The sequence below is a fragment of the Scyliorhinus torazame genome, chromosome 3 (assembly GCF_047496885.1).
Source record: "Scyliorhinus torazame isolate Kashiwa2021f chromosome 3, sScyTor2.1, whole genome shotgun sequence".
Classification (NCBI taxonomy): Eukaryota; Metazoa; Chordata; class Chondrichthyes; order Carcharhiniformes; family Scyliorhinidae; genus Scyliorhinus; species Scyliorhinus torazame.
This window is the reverse complement of record NC_092709.1, coordinates 78,424,498-78,439,968: the sequence shown is the minus strand read 5'-3', so window position 1 is coordinate 78,439,968 and position 15,471 is coordinate 78,424,498.

The following is a 15,471-nucleotide window of genomic DNA, read 5'->3' as shown; positions in this document are numbered from 1 at the left end:
GCAGCCGGAAAGGCAGCCATGCAGCTGCGCATGCCGCTGCCAGCCCACGGTGAACTTAGGGCTATGGGTTATGTAGATGTCCCCCCAAGCGACCCCTGCCCCCCTAGCTACCCTCTGGTCCCAGCCGACCCATCAGCTGTATGGGCGTGCTCCAGCTCAACCAGTGCCATCTTGTTGGCTGGGATGAGTGTGTGTGGGGATTGTAATGTGTGTATGCAGTTGCAGCTTGCCAGCCTCCTGAGCATTATTCATGGATCCGGCGAATCCCACACCACTTTTCATTGGAATCGGTCATGTTCCACCTGGAGCTGGTGCTAGGCCGTCCACAGTAGCTGAATCAGTCCAGGTTTGGTGCCAGTTTTGCTCTCATGAAAGTCCACGAATCCTGCCCTGGAGTCAACATGTAGTCTCAGGAAAGGAGAATCCCACGTCATATGTTTCAAAATCGGCCAAGTCTCCTCAATCTCTACTCATTGGACTACCCCTCATCCCAGGAATCAGTCTGGTGAACCTTTGTTCCATTCCTCTCAGGCAACTATATCCTTCAATGAATAAAGAGATCCAAACTTTTCACAATAATTCAGATCTGGTCTCATCAAGTCCCTATATAAAGACAATTTACTTTTATATTCTATTCCCATTTTAATAAATGGGAACATATTATTCGTTTTCCTAATTGCTTGTACTACTGGTGTAATAATATCCTGTGCTTTGTGTCCAATGACACTCAAATTCCTCTTAATATCAACATTTATCACTCCTGACATTTTAAAACATTTTCAATTTTTCTATTTTTCCAACTAAAATGGACTATTTCTTATTTCTATATATCACAATTCATCTCCCACATTTTTGACCATTTACCCAACCTATCTATGTCCCTTTGCAGCTTATTTGCTTTCTCCTCATAACTTTTCACAACTAATCTAACATCTGCAAACTTGGATACATTACCCTTGGTCCTCTCACCTAATCCATTCAATAGAGTCCATAGAATCCTTACATTGCAGAAGGAGGCCATTCAGCACATTGGGTCTGCACCAGCCCTTCAAAAGAGCGCCCTCCCTAGGCCCACTCTACTGCTTACTCCCACAATCCCATAACCCCACCCAAACTGCACATCTTTGGACACTAAGGGGCAATTTCTAACACGGCCAATCCACATAACCTGCACATCTTTGGACTGTAGGAGGAAACTCAGAGCACCTGGAGGAAACCCACGCAGACACGGGGAGAACATGCAAACTCCACGCAGACAGTCACCCGAGGCTGTAATCGAACCCGTGTTCCTGACACTGTGAGGCAGCAGTGCTAACCACTGTGCCACCGTTAATTTGGAATGCAAATAGCTGAGACCCAAGTACTGATGCCTGTTATACCTAACTAGTTACAGGCTGACAACCCTAAAATGACCTGTCATGTGTGAAGTACATGCAGTTAAACACTGACATTACTTGTCATTTCCATTACATCATTGGAGCTAGAATGGCACTTCTAATTTGTGAAAAGTGGAATGGATGTTGTTTGAACCAAGTTGTTGACCCTATAATGACCTTGATATACATGCTGATGTTGACTGGAGCTCACTTTACTATTTGCTAGTGAGGGAAAACATCGGTAACTCTTCAAGGGTAAGTTAGAATTAAAACAAATTAACATTTCTGTTGCCTGTATCAACTGATACTGGGAGAAGTGCCTCAGATTTCTAACCTGGTAGAGCTACATAGTTATCTGTGGCTCAGCTGACAGCATACTTGTCCATGGAGCAGAAGATTGCGAGTTTAAGTCCCACTCCAAACACTTCAGCACAGGTTCTAGGCTGATGCTCTGGTGCATTACTGATTGGGTAATTCCTGAGGTGCTAACTTTTGGATGAGATGTTAAAATTAAGGCCCTGGTCACCTATCAGGCCAAGCAATGCCCCTAACCACCATCCTTCTCCTTAAATCTAAGCGTTTGATTTCCTCCCTATTTCTCTGCACCTTTGTCCTCTTTCTCCTTTAAGACATTAAAACACGCCTCTTTGAATGAGATATTCGCCCACTTGTCTTGATATCCCGTTATGTGTCACCATGTCAATTTGTTTCTGATGACTATTCCTGTGGTTCATTTTGGGATGTTTTACTATGTCAAAAATTCTATATAAATCCAACTTGTTATTGGTACTGTAAAGATGAAAAACTATCCTAAACAAGGGAAGTCAATACATTTCTGCTGGTTTTCTGACTGGAAGGAGAAGGCAACTGTAATAAGTCCCCGGAGGCAGAGGTCCCGTCACCAGAATTCCTTTTATTTACAAACCCAACAGCTGAAGAACCGTGACCATTCAGTCTGCTGTCTGAATGCTGTCTGCTGTTGGGCAGCACGGTAGCACAAGTGGCTAGCACTGTGGCCTCACAGCGCCAGGGTCCCAGGTTCGATTCCCCGCTGGGTCACTGTCTGTGCGGAGTCTGCACGTTCTCCCTGTGTCTGAGTGGGTTTCCTCCGGGTGCTCCGGTTTCCTCCCACAGTCCAATGACGTGCAGGTTAGGTGGATTGGCCATGATAAATTGCCCTTAGTGACCAACAAGGTTTGGAGGGGTTATTGAGTTATTGGGTTACGGGGATAGGGTGGAAGTGAGGGCTTAAGTGGGTCGGTGCAGACTCGATGGGCCGAATGGCCTCCTTCTGTACTGTATGTTCTATGTCTGCACCGGGAGTGCAGAAGATCTGACACTCCCTGTTATATACACAGAAAGGGGTTCCCTGATTGGGCCACAAATCAGGGAACTTGTATTCTAATTGGCCAATCTCAAAGCCTGGTTTAAGTCATTGCAGCAATAGTTACTCTCTAAATAACTTGGGCTGGATTCTGCGATTTTGAGGCTATATCCGGGGCATGTGTCTAGTCTTACGATCAAAACGTCGGTGCAGCCTCGGCACCGATGCTCCGCCCGGTGGGGGGGGGGGCTAGTAGCCGCACCTCATAAAGCCCCCGGCTTTACCTGCAGTTACAGACGGAGAATGGGTGCGTCCATGGCCGCACAAGCGCACGGCGGTGACCTGCAGTGGCCGCGCCATACAACATGGCACCGGCCGCTTGTGGACCCAGCCTGCCAGATAGTGTCTCCCTGTAACCCCTCTCACCACCCTCCGACCACCCTCCACCATCCCCCTGCCCCCGTCGAAGCCCCCCTAGCAAGCGGAATGCCCAACCCCCCACCCCAACTGTGGAGGCGCTAGACACAGTCCGCAGCCGCCACGTGAGGTTGGTGAATATTCAGATCACAAGTGATCCACGCCATCAGGAAGTCAGCCCATTGGGGGCAGAGCATCGGGGGAGGGTCTTCAGGTGACGTCCTGAGGCCATCGCAATGGCGTGCGGCATACTCAGCGATTATGCCATTTTGAGGGGGCGGAGCATCTGAAAAATGGCACCGCCCCTGATTTCGGCGTCAAAATTGGTTCTCCGGCCAATCGCTGAATGCTATTTCGGCAATCGGTGAATCCCGCCCCTGAGCTCGAGTCGGATATCTATCTCGCTGAGTCTATTCCAACATTCAATGACTTAATTCCATTGCTCCACCTACCCTAATGTTTTGGGCGAACAAAAATCTATTAATCTCAGTTTTAAAATTAATAGTTTACCTGGCTAAACAATAAGAGTCAGGTCAATGTTGCATTTTCTGCTCTCGATCTGTTGCCTAAATCCTTCAGATATACCTGAGATGTGGCTTTATTAGCATGTAAGCTGATGGAGCAACAAATTGGTGGGCTCTGTGATTAACATGTGATTAACCCCACCCAGTCTCCTTTCTGTGCTACGGCCAGGCAATGCTCAACAATCCAGTGGCAGCGATCAAAATCTACCTCAATCAAATATATTTAAAAAGCAAAAATTCAATAATTGCATCATCCTTTATTTGTGAGGTAGTTAATCCGACAGGAACAAACGCATTTGTTCAGACAAAATTTATCTCTGTGGTTTGGTCAAATCAAACGCTCTTTGTAATGGCCAAAGTGGAATCAGACTGACAGCAGCCGTAGGAACTGATCATGAAATGAATATCAGTGGAATGGAGCAAGCTGGGTTTCTAATAGTTTAATCATACATTTTGTTTGACTAGAAAGCAACATTGTGCGGCGCATTTCAAGAATCCTTCAGCAAACAGACACGGAAGGTACAATGAATCTTCACATGTGAAATTAAACCTGTGTGAATGTTTGCTTGCTCCATTTCCAGTCAATTGTAAGTACAGGAAGATATATTTTTGCTCACCTTATGGATGTGATTTATGACTGCGTGTTTTAATACAAAACAGACTTGAATCTATTCAGTGTGTTCCATTTTACTGATCCGCTAGCCGAGAGTGAAACCGAGAGAGGCAGATAATTGGGTGGTGTATTGATTTTTGGGGTTGTAATAGTTGTGAGACTGCAGCTATCTGTACCGACCTCAAGATTCACACAAGTGGGGAAAAGATAAACAAATAGAATCGTCAACAAGGTCAGGAATAATTTTTCAAAGAGGGCAGATGCTGCCCTTGAAAATACATGGACCTCTGCTCCCAAGAAATCAGCGAGCTGGGCATGTCCACTGTTGCCCTGAAAAACCATCTGAGGTAACCACCGACCCTCATCTGGTAGAGGCATATGAGGAGCGATGAAGATTTCCCATTCTCATTCAATTTAAAGTAAGTGCTAATTTTAAAAGCAAATAATTAAGAAAATAAAATGTTTTCGAGTGATGTTGCCAAGTGGCGGCATGTAGATGAGAAATAGGAGGGAGTCAAGGAAACCGCTTGGAGGACACCAGCAGCCTTGTTGTAGGAGCCAGCAGGGAAGCCATTGCAGATGGCTACAACTGGATGGATAAGAATGGAACCAAGCGAGAGTAGTCCCACCCAGCTGGACATGTCTCTCAACAGTGAAATCCAGATGGCATTCACCCATGATTGGATGTCGTGCTCTACATATGTTCACAAATCACTTGATCATCTGGAAAAACAATTTTCAATCATGCAAAATTCTAGTCCAAATCCAGGTTCTGTGTGAGTGATGCTGTATCTTATTACTGAAACATTTAGCTATTTTTTTCCAACAAAACAAAATATGGAAGGGAAAGTAGAAAAATAAAGAAGCAGTAATGTTAAAATCAAAATTCTGTAATTTTCCTGTGAATTACTGGACTGTTGCAGAGCATATGTGGAGAGGAATTTAATGCCCCCTCACCCCAGGTGAGTTTGGAGGTAGTGGGGTCCATGGGATCTAGTGGGAAGGTGTGCATTGATATTCTAGCGCCCTCCACCTCCCTCCCATCAAGCCTGTGGCAGGCGGGCTTGTGGGCGGCCTTCCCACCGGAAGGCGAATTGAGGCCTTTGAGTGGTCACTGTCGGGTTTGCCAGTGACCTACTGTAGGGGTTCTCATCAAAGGCACTCTGTGCCCGATTATAATAATTTTGAAGGTGACATTGAGTGCATACACATGAGGCAGGATTCTCTCAGTCCAGGCTGGGCCGGAGAATCGCCGGGATGGGCACGAATCGCAAGACGCCACCCCAACGCCGGTCCGCCGATTATCCGGAGAGTGGAGAATCGGCGCCATTGGCGGCGGTCGAGTATGCAGCCCCCCCCCCCCCCCCCCAGCGATTCTCCGCCCGGGATGGGACGAGCGGCCACACAAAGAAACCCGAGTCCCGCCTGCGCCGTTCACACCTACTCTTACCCGGCGGGACCTTGATGTGCATGCATCCGGGGGCGGCCTGGTGGAGAGGGGGGGGTCCGACCCCAGGGGGGGCCTCCGCCGTGGCCTGTCCCGCGATCGGGGCCAACAAATTGGCGGGCTGGCCTCTCGGACTGGGGGCTTCTTTTGTTCCGTGCCGGCCCCTGTAGCCCTACGCCATGTTGCGTCAGGACCGGCGCGGAGAAGGGAGACACTGCGCATGCGCGCATTGGTACCGGTCCCATTGCACATGCGCACACCCACGGCGCCCATCTGACGCCGGGGATCGGCAGCTGGAGCGGCGTGTGTCACTCCAGTGCCGTGCTGGCCCCCTGTAGGTCAAAAGCGCTGCTCCTGAGGCCATGTTTACGACGGCGTCAACACTTAGCCTCAGGATCAGAGAATCCCACCCTCTGAATCTGTGGATCCCGCACCCAAATGCAGAGGTATATCACAACCACAAAGAGGTCCACTACCTGAACGTGCAGTTGATGGGTGACCACATGTGAAACATCATGCAGATGAATGCGTATAATTCTGGCAGCATTCATGACACCTTTATTCTCTGTCAGTCCGCTGTGCCCTCAGTTTGGGTGTACAAGCTCCAGCTCCACCTGGACCACTCTGGAGAAGCTCTGCAGTACTTGCCAGCGCATGTCTCACAATTCATCAGGGTCTGCTGTATGTTACACAACTTCACCACCATAAGGGTGCAGACTTTGCCACTTGATATACACAGAGGAGCCAAGAAGATTGAGGAGGAGGAAGAGGAGGAAGAGAAGGAGCAGGATAAAAGGAGGAGACAACTGGCTCTTTCCCTACCCAGCCGAGTTGTTTGTGATTGCCTCATCTGACTGTAGTTCCAATGAACACAACACTAATTTCCCACTCCACAACAGTCATACACCCCCTCTGTTACTGACAATAAGAGAGTCTTCCTAGACACAATGAAAAAGTCTGGTGTTGGACTGGTGTGATCTCTTCATGTTCTTATGTAGTGCTACATCAATGGCTGCATCAATGCTGGTGGAAGGCTGCTGACTCTCTCCAGCAGTGACTGTAGACAGTCTTGGAAGACACCCTTGAGCAGTATTGGGCCTTCTGGACAGGAATTTGGATCACACCTCCACAGTGTGGGTGGCATAAGTCTGGATTAACAAACTGAAAGGACACTGGAAGAATGGCAGAAGTTGGAGGATGAATGCTATCATTCTGAGAGAGGAGAGCAGGTGTGTGCTCCATGGAACAACTGTCCTTCCCAGGACAATGCCTCAGTAAACTGAGCAAATTGTTGGAGGACAGATTTTTGACTGCTTTGAAAGTTTGAAAGACCCAACACTGTGGTCATGGTGGCAGCAGTTTGAACTTGCGTGGCTTCTGCCTGTGCTGCAAAGGAGTTGAGCCATCAGTCATCAGGCACTATGTCATTATTAGGTCCGCAAGTAACCTAATGGAGTTGCCACGACTTCCACACTGGAAAGAATAGGCTCCATGTTCTGCACAAAGCAGTGTGGCAAGTTAATGCCAAATTCCCCCATGTTACTTGACAGCAGGCTTTCTGGAAGGCTTGCCAATACATCAAGCACTTCTACATGCTTGACCATCAGCCTCTCCTGTAGGCCATCTCATCAAAGTTCTCGTTGACTCTCTCTGCAGCAGAACTCCTCTGCAAACTCACCCTCAAGTAAGCTGGCAACCAGGCTATCCTTTCGGCCTGCCATGTATGACTGACGGCAGAATTTTGTGGAGGTGACGGTGGTCTCGACCACTGGCTGGAGAGCTGGCGAGTCCCCTGACTCACTTCTTTTTATTTTTATATTTTATATCTCAACCATTCATATATTTATTAAATACTTGCTACTTGCTTCCAGTGAAAGATCTACCCTACAGTGTGGGTAAATGGATGCTTCAAATGTTTGCTAAACAACAAAATGGAAAGATGCTGTTGTTCCATTCAACAAGTTGTAGCTGTTAAAACACTGTACACTCCAGACTGCTAGAACATGTCTGGAGAGGTAGAAAGTGTTGCTTTACAAGGACACAATTACGAACAATGATTCTTTACCATTTACACTGGGCATATTTTTCACTGAATTACAGGTTTCCCTGCTTCAGTTTATTGTATTTATTTAAATTCTTTGTGTTTTGACAACAGGTTACCTCTTTTTAGGATAGTCCACTGCTTCTTGTGGCACTCAGGCATTTAACAGACCAACAAGGGGCCTTTTCCTGGTGCAGAGGTCCGACCTGCCAAGAGCTGGTGGCCAATCAGAGATTGGCAGCTCTCCTGTATTCAGCAACACCATTACTATGATGGTGGCTGCTGTCAGTACTATATCTACCTGAGGCCTTGGATCAAAGTGGGACCCAGGCACAAGTGAATGAAGGCAGGAGGGGGGACCTTGTGGGTGGGGGTCATGGGGAAGGGCATTGAGAGCAAGGGCAATATGGCTCTCTGCCGCACTATTACCCTTCCCAATTCCTAATGTCAGGTCCCCTGATTAAGCGTTAAATAACTTTAAATGCAAGACCCTCCACCCCAGAAGTCCACAAGCAAATATGTCAGTATTTGTTGTGCTCCATGCATCGGGTGCCTCCTGGCTCCCATTGGGTTAACATCAGTGGTCTATTTGCAGTTTGTAAATCAGAAGATATTGTAGAATGAAGAGGAAGTTGAATGGGAGGAGGAAGATTGTGCAGAAATATACCATCTTTAATCAATCCTGCCCCACTGCTGGCTATACCCTCAGTCATACCTGTTCCTCTGATGGTAGGCACTGTCTCCTCCATCGGGGTAAGGACCTTGCCAACCCACTGACCGCCTGCCTGTCGCTGCCATAATTATACCAGCAGGGGGAGCTTTCAGGAGTCTGCCTGCCCATGAGCAAATTGAAGCCACTCGGTGACCAATTAATGACCACTTAAGGGGCTCATCCTGTCACCATTGAGATTTATACTGTGGTGGGCGAGCAGCACACCAAGGGTCTAGCCTGATATCTTTCTCTCTGCAGGTGATCAAAGGTGGGGGGGCGCCCTTAACTGGCAACCTGGGCCCACAGTCTTCCACAAACACCATCCTCCACCCCCTGCCATGTTACCCATCAGCTCTTCCTGCCAGCCTATCATCGGTTAGACCAAGTCCACTTACCTTTAACTCTGTCTCCATAGTTCCTCACCATTGGGGAACTAGATGCAGACCCAGCTCCTGGGACATTGGTGGGACCAGAGAGCTGCTGGTATTTGATTGGAAGTGGTAGTTCCACCTCAAGTCAATTAATGGCCTAATGGCTGTTAGATTCTCAATCCCTGTGGAGGAACCTACCAGAGTGGGATGGGTCGCTGGGGGGCTGAAAGTCAATGGACGTTTGCCCACGACAGTTCTGGAAAATCCTGGCCATCTTGACAAGTTGCTATAAATTATAAATGAAATAATACTATACTGTAATAATTTCAGATTTAAACAGTTATCTGTTAAGCAATACTGAAGGGGCACACACATGTTTGAGGGCTATCTTCCTACAGAAGTGCCAAAGGATGGTACAGTGTAACCTCCTCCTGAAGTTCATATTGTCACAGAAGTCCATCTTCAACCAATTTCAGGTTTTATGAATTGAACTCAAAACTCCAGTAGCTGGTGTGATGGGATTTGAACCTGCGCTTGCAGATCACTAGTCGGGGCCTGTGGATTATGAGTCCACTGGCATTACCACTACGCCACCAGCTCTCCGCTATAAGCATCATCATGAAAGGGTCGAAATCCTGGAACTGTCTCCCTAACAGCATTGTTGGTGTACTTACTACACCATATGGACTGCAATAGCTCAAGTAGGTAGTTCGCCACCACCTTCTCCAAGGCAATTAGGATTAAGTAATAAATGCCTTGTCCGTGGTGCTCACATCCTTTGAAAGGAAAAATAAAATCCCCAAAACCCGAGAAATTGGATGCACTTAATTAAAAAAAGCATAAGTGAAATTAAATTAAATGGGAACAACAGAACAAGCAATTCCCACATAAAGCAAATCTTGTTTGAAATAAGCACACTAGGATTATGGTTTTGTTGCTTTTCATAGATACTAGCATCCTTGAGAGATACTTCTGGGGATATCAGTTGTGTGAATAAAATGAATATGATGTCTGTATAATAAAGGATGTTCCATTACTGTTGAGTATCTAATCCATAATGCTATAAAATTTACTGAGAATGCAATATTAAGGGCAAATAGGGCACTACAACCAAGGAAACATGTTTGTTTAAGGTGGGCCCAGAGGAAAAAGAGTGTACATTTGTGTATAATATCTTAGTAAAACTGATTGCTCTTCAGTATTAAACAGATCAATATAATACATCTTAGTCTCAGACTTATAATCTGGACAGTGGCTTCTTGTAATTCTGTAAATATAGATATTATTTCACCTATCATCTATCTTGTACTAAATACATTTTACAAACATCCTGAAAAATGAAATTAGACTGTTAATTTACATGGTATATAATATAAAACAGTTCAGTATATAGATGCTGTATTAAGATAGTTGTTCTTAAGTGATTGCTGAGCATACAATAGAGGACATTTACAAAGAGCTGTTCATATTCTTTTAATGTTTATGAATTTTGCAATAATTATTTTGATTGATGGACAGAGTTCTTTTTTCCTATAAAATATGAACGTGAAGGTTCCCGACTATGGGAAAACTGGCTTTTGGGACACATTCATTCTGAACTCTGACTTCTACTTTCATGTTTTTCTAATAAAAATCTGACAGCTGTGATTTCAGATTAAAGATGTTTCATTCGCATGCCTATCCTGATTGTACTGCATGGTTCCTTATATTACCTTATAGTCAATACCAAGTGTTCACCCTACTGGGAGCCATTTAAAAAACAGTTGCCGTATAGTTGAGAGACAGCCCATTTGTCTCAGCCAATTCATCTGAACTGTGTTCTCACATTGGGAGCAGAGAATTCTTGAAAGAAAACAACAGCTGGCAAAAGGGATGGGGAGGGGCAATGGGGAAGAGAAAGAAAGGCCTTTCTAAAAATTCTTTGTTTGAGTCGAAGATCAACTGGTCATAAACTAAACTTGTAATTTCAAATCGGAAATTTGGTTGCAATATTTTTCAATTTATGCGGCAGCTTTTTTTAATGTTTGGCCAAATGCCATTCAGAAAAGTGGCAATTTTTTGTCAGTTGCTCTGATTGTGATCTGAAGCAATGGGGCTGGATTTTACCGCAAGCATCCACAGCCCAAAGTCGGGATTATTTCCTGGTCCCGACCCTGCACATCTCAGGAGCACGCCTGCCTGCTTAATTTCGGAGATGACTGATTAGTTGCTTCCGTGTTTGTTATCTAATTAGAGATGGCGGGTGGACTATGTCGTGTTAAGCACACTGAGATAACACGGGCTGCAACTGGATGCAGCTATAACTCAAGTAGACTCTAGACCTTGAAGTTAGTTCAATTTGATTTATTGAACCTGTCACACAGTTAGCACAGTTCTCTGTGAGTTCTACTCTCTGCTAACCTAAGTGTGATTACTCTATCTGACTGAACCAGACTAGCTCTTAGCCACGTGCTGTAGGTGTTATGTGATATATACACCGGACTCACTCTGTAGATGTCCCTAGTAGAAAGAGGCGGAGTGTGAGTGCCTCGTGCCTTTTATAGTGGGAAACCACCCCCAAGTGTTCTGCCTACTGATTGGTTATGTCCTGTTCCCTGTGCTCATTAGCTGCCTGTCTGTATCTCATTAAGTGCATGTCTGCATATCATGACATCTCCCCTTTTGGAAATGTTTTTCTGCAGCCTATGTGAAAGTATTTACATGTGTAGGCCGAAAAACTAACATATTTACATGAGATGGCAGATGGGATCATATGTCCATGTGAAAACAGGTGCCTAATGTGCAAAAACAGAACATAGCAAACAAAACAAATGTTCATAGGTCCAGTCTCTGGGGCTTGCGTCTGGTCCTGGTCGACCGTAGGAGAGGTGGTGGTGGGGACGACAGCGCCTTGATGGGCGGGATTGCAGCCGGACTGGTGGCCTCGTGGTTCGAGGCACAATAACAGATGGAAACAACGAAGAATGTGGTTGCGGGCAGGCAACTGTGCGCAGGGCCCATCTGTTATGCCGCACAACGGAGCCATCAGCCATATGCGCAACGTACGATCGCGGAGCAGCCTGTCGGACAACAACAGCTGGAGCTGACCAGCCTCCATCAGGCAACTGGATCCGAACAGCATCCGCCGGGAATAGCTCAGGCAAATCGGTGGCATGAGCATCATAGCCCTGCTTTTGCCGGTCCCTGAGTTTCTGCACCTTCTTCAGCACCGGGAGGTGATCCAGATCAGGCAAGTGTATGGCTGGAAGAGTCGTCCGCAGGTCCCTGTTCATCAGGAGTTGAGCCGGTGACATGCTGGTAGACAGAGGGGTTGCCTTGTACGCAAGCAGCGCAAGGTTGACGTCAGAAGCAGAATCCGCGGCCTTGCAGATGAACTGCTTCACTATGTGCACCTCTTTATCAACCTTCCCGTTGGACTGCGGGTAATGTGGGCTTGAAATGACATGATGAAACTGGTATAGCTGGGCAAATCTTGACCACTCTTGGCTGCTGAAGCAAGGACCATTGTCACTCATGATAGTGAGGGGAATGCCATGTCTGGAGAACGTCGCCTTACAGGCCTTGATGACAGTCCTGGAAGTGAGGTCCGAGAGCTTCACAACTTCTGGGTAGTTGGAAAAATACTCGTGATGAGCACATAATCACGACCATTGGCGTGAAAGAGGTCGATGCCCACCTTGGACCACGGGGAGGTCACCATTTTGTGCTGCTGAAGTGTCTCCTTGCCCTGTGCTGGCTGGAAGCATTGACAGGTCGGACAGTTGAGGACCATTATTGAGATGTCCTGACTAATCCCAGGCCAGTACACAGCTTGCCTGGCTCTGCGCCTGCACTTCTCGACACCCAGATGCCCCTCGTGTATTTGCCGGAGCACCAAGCTCTGGAGACTGCGTGGAATGACAATGCGGTCCGGCTTGAGGAGGATGCCATCAACCACCGTCAGGTCGTCCTTCACATTGAAGAATTGGGGGCACTGCCCTTTTTGCCAACCATTGGTGAGGTGGTGCATGACATGCTGCAGAAGCGGGTGCTTGGCTGTATCATCGCGAATGCGGATCACCTTTTCATCCGACGCCGGGAGATTGCTGGTCCACAGCTGCACCCGTGATTCGATCTGTTGGATGAATGCCGGAGGGTCAGCAGGCAAGGTTATTGAGCGGGGCAAGACATCCGCAATAATGAGCTCCTTGCCCGGCATGTACATGAGCTCAAAGTCATACCGTCTGAGCCTGAGGAGAATGCGCTGCAACCGGGGTGTCATGTCGTTCTGGTCCTTGTGGATAATGTGGTCCGTCTCGACGGTGAACGTCAGCAGGCCGTAGACATAATCGTGGAACTTGAGAATTCCAGTAAGCAGGCCCAGGCATTCCTTTTCGATTTGGGTGTACCGCTGCTTGGTGGGTGTCATCGCCCGTGATGCATAGGCAACCGGAGCCCAAGATAAGGTGTCATCGCGCTGGAGCAACACCGCGCCGATGCCGTCCTGGCTCGCATCTGTCGAGATTTTCGTTTCCCTGTCAGGATCAAAAAAAGCCAATACAGGTGCAGTGGTGAGCTTGGCTTACAGCTCCAACCACTCTGCTTGATGAGCTGCCTGCCACTCAAAGGCAGTAGACTTTTTCACCAGGTGTCTGAGGGGCGTGGTGTGTGAGGCCACGTTGGGGATAAACTTGCCCAAGAAGTTCACCATCGCAGCACCGCCTTTTTGTCTTCAGGGGTCTTCATGCTTTCAATAGCCTTGACCTTGTCTGTGTCCGGGCGCACACCCTGCTGAGATATCTGGTCACCCAAGAACTTTAGTGTTGACATGCCAAAAGAACACTTTGCCCTGTTCATGCCTGAGGCCATTGGCATGGCCACGGCAGAATACCTGCTGGAGACGAGAGATGTGCTCTTTGGGGGTTGTGGACCAAATGATAACGCCATCCACATACACACAAACCCCTTCAATGCCCTCCATCATCTGCTCCATGATTCTATGGAAGATCTCCGAGGCCGAGACAATGGCGAACGGCATACGATTATAGCAATACCTGCCAAACGGTGTGTTGAAGGTGCAGAGCCTTCTGCTGGTCTCATCCAGCTGGATTTGCCAGAACCCGTGTGATGCATCCAACTTTGTGAAAAACCGGGCGTGTGCCATCTCACTTGTCAGTTCCTCCCGCTTCGGGATGGGGTAGTGTTCCCGCATGATATTCTAGCTTAGATCCTTGGGATCAATACAGATGCGCAGCCCCCCCAACGTTTTTTTCACACAGACCATCGAGCTGACCCAGTCAGTCGGTTCTGTGACTTTGGAGATGATGCCCTGGTCCTGAAGATCCTTCAACTGTGGACCCGGAACCCGGCGTGGAGCGTGGAGGTCGCAGCAGGATCTTGTACCGATATGTCAGAGTGCCCATCCCGTCAAATACATCCGGATACTGAGCAAGGATGTCGTCAATGCCGGCTTGAACATCCACGTTGTGGGAGGTCATTGTGTAGACCCGCTGCACAAGGTTTAGCAGCTTGCATGCCTGTGCGCCGAACAGGGAGGCCCTGTCTGGCTTGACGATTTCAAACCTTACCCTTGCGTGAACGCTTTTGTTGGAGACAAGCAGATGGCAGGATCCCAGTGCTGTGATGGCATTGCTTTATAGTCCAGGAGCTGGCAGGCTGCTGGAAGGAGCTTGGGTGGCTTTTTGATGCGGTTGAATTTGCCTGTGAAAGGAGATTGGCAGAAGCACCTGTGTCCAGCTTGAACTGGATAGAGCATTGATTTACTTGCATCACGCCTTTCGTCCGCAGAATCCACAGTGAGGATGGGCAGGCTCTGTGATGATGTCGGTGAGGCATGTTCACGTGTGGTGATGATGCCCACATGGTAGGGGGACTCCAGACAATCGTCCTCTGGATCCGTCATACTGCCAGGATCAGAATCCTGAAAACCTTGTTGGACACTCCGAACGCGCCTGCACTGGAGTTGGGAGCGCTGGCCCTTGACTGGTGGTGCAGACCTGCACATGGCTGCATAGTGTCCAGGCTTTCCGCAATTTAAACAGCGCCTGCCTCTTGCAGGACAATGTTTCTTTAAATGGGTGGTGCCACAGTTTGGGCACGTCGTGACGTCGTTACGCTCCGTGCGCACATGCGCAGTGCGGTCGGCAGACGTTCGCACCTGCGCAGTGTGGTGATCGGCTGCTTCGTTATCCCATTCGCATCGCGCATGCGTGGGGCTCCCGGAAGAGCGCACAAAATGGTCGCTTTCATCAAAGCTGAGGCGCTGCATCCGGCAATGGCCTGCACTCTCTCTGCCTCATGGGAGGCAAGTTTCTCAGTTTCAGCCGATTTGTATTGGGAATATCGATTTTTGGCATGCTCATGCACTGTACATGTTTCGATCGCGACTGACAGGGTCATATGCTGATTTTTAAAAACTTCTCTCTCAGAGGATCAGAGTGAATCCAAAAACAATTTGGTCTCTGATCATGGAGTCAGCACTATCACCAAAGTTGCAGGACAGCGCTAGTAGACGGAGATTAGTTAGAAAGGAGTTGAAAGATTCATCTTTACCTTGTAGGCATTGCTTAAAGATATAGCCCTCAAAGATTTCATTGGTGTCCACTTCACAATGACTTTCAAACTTGTCCAGGATGGTCTGAAACTT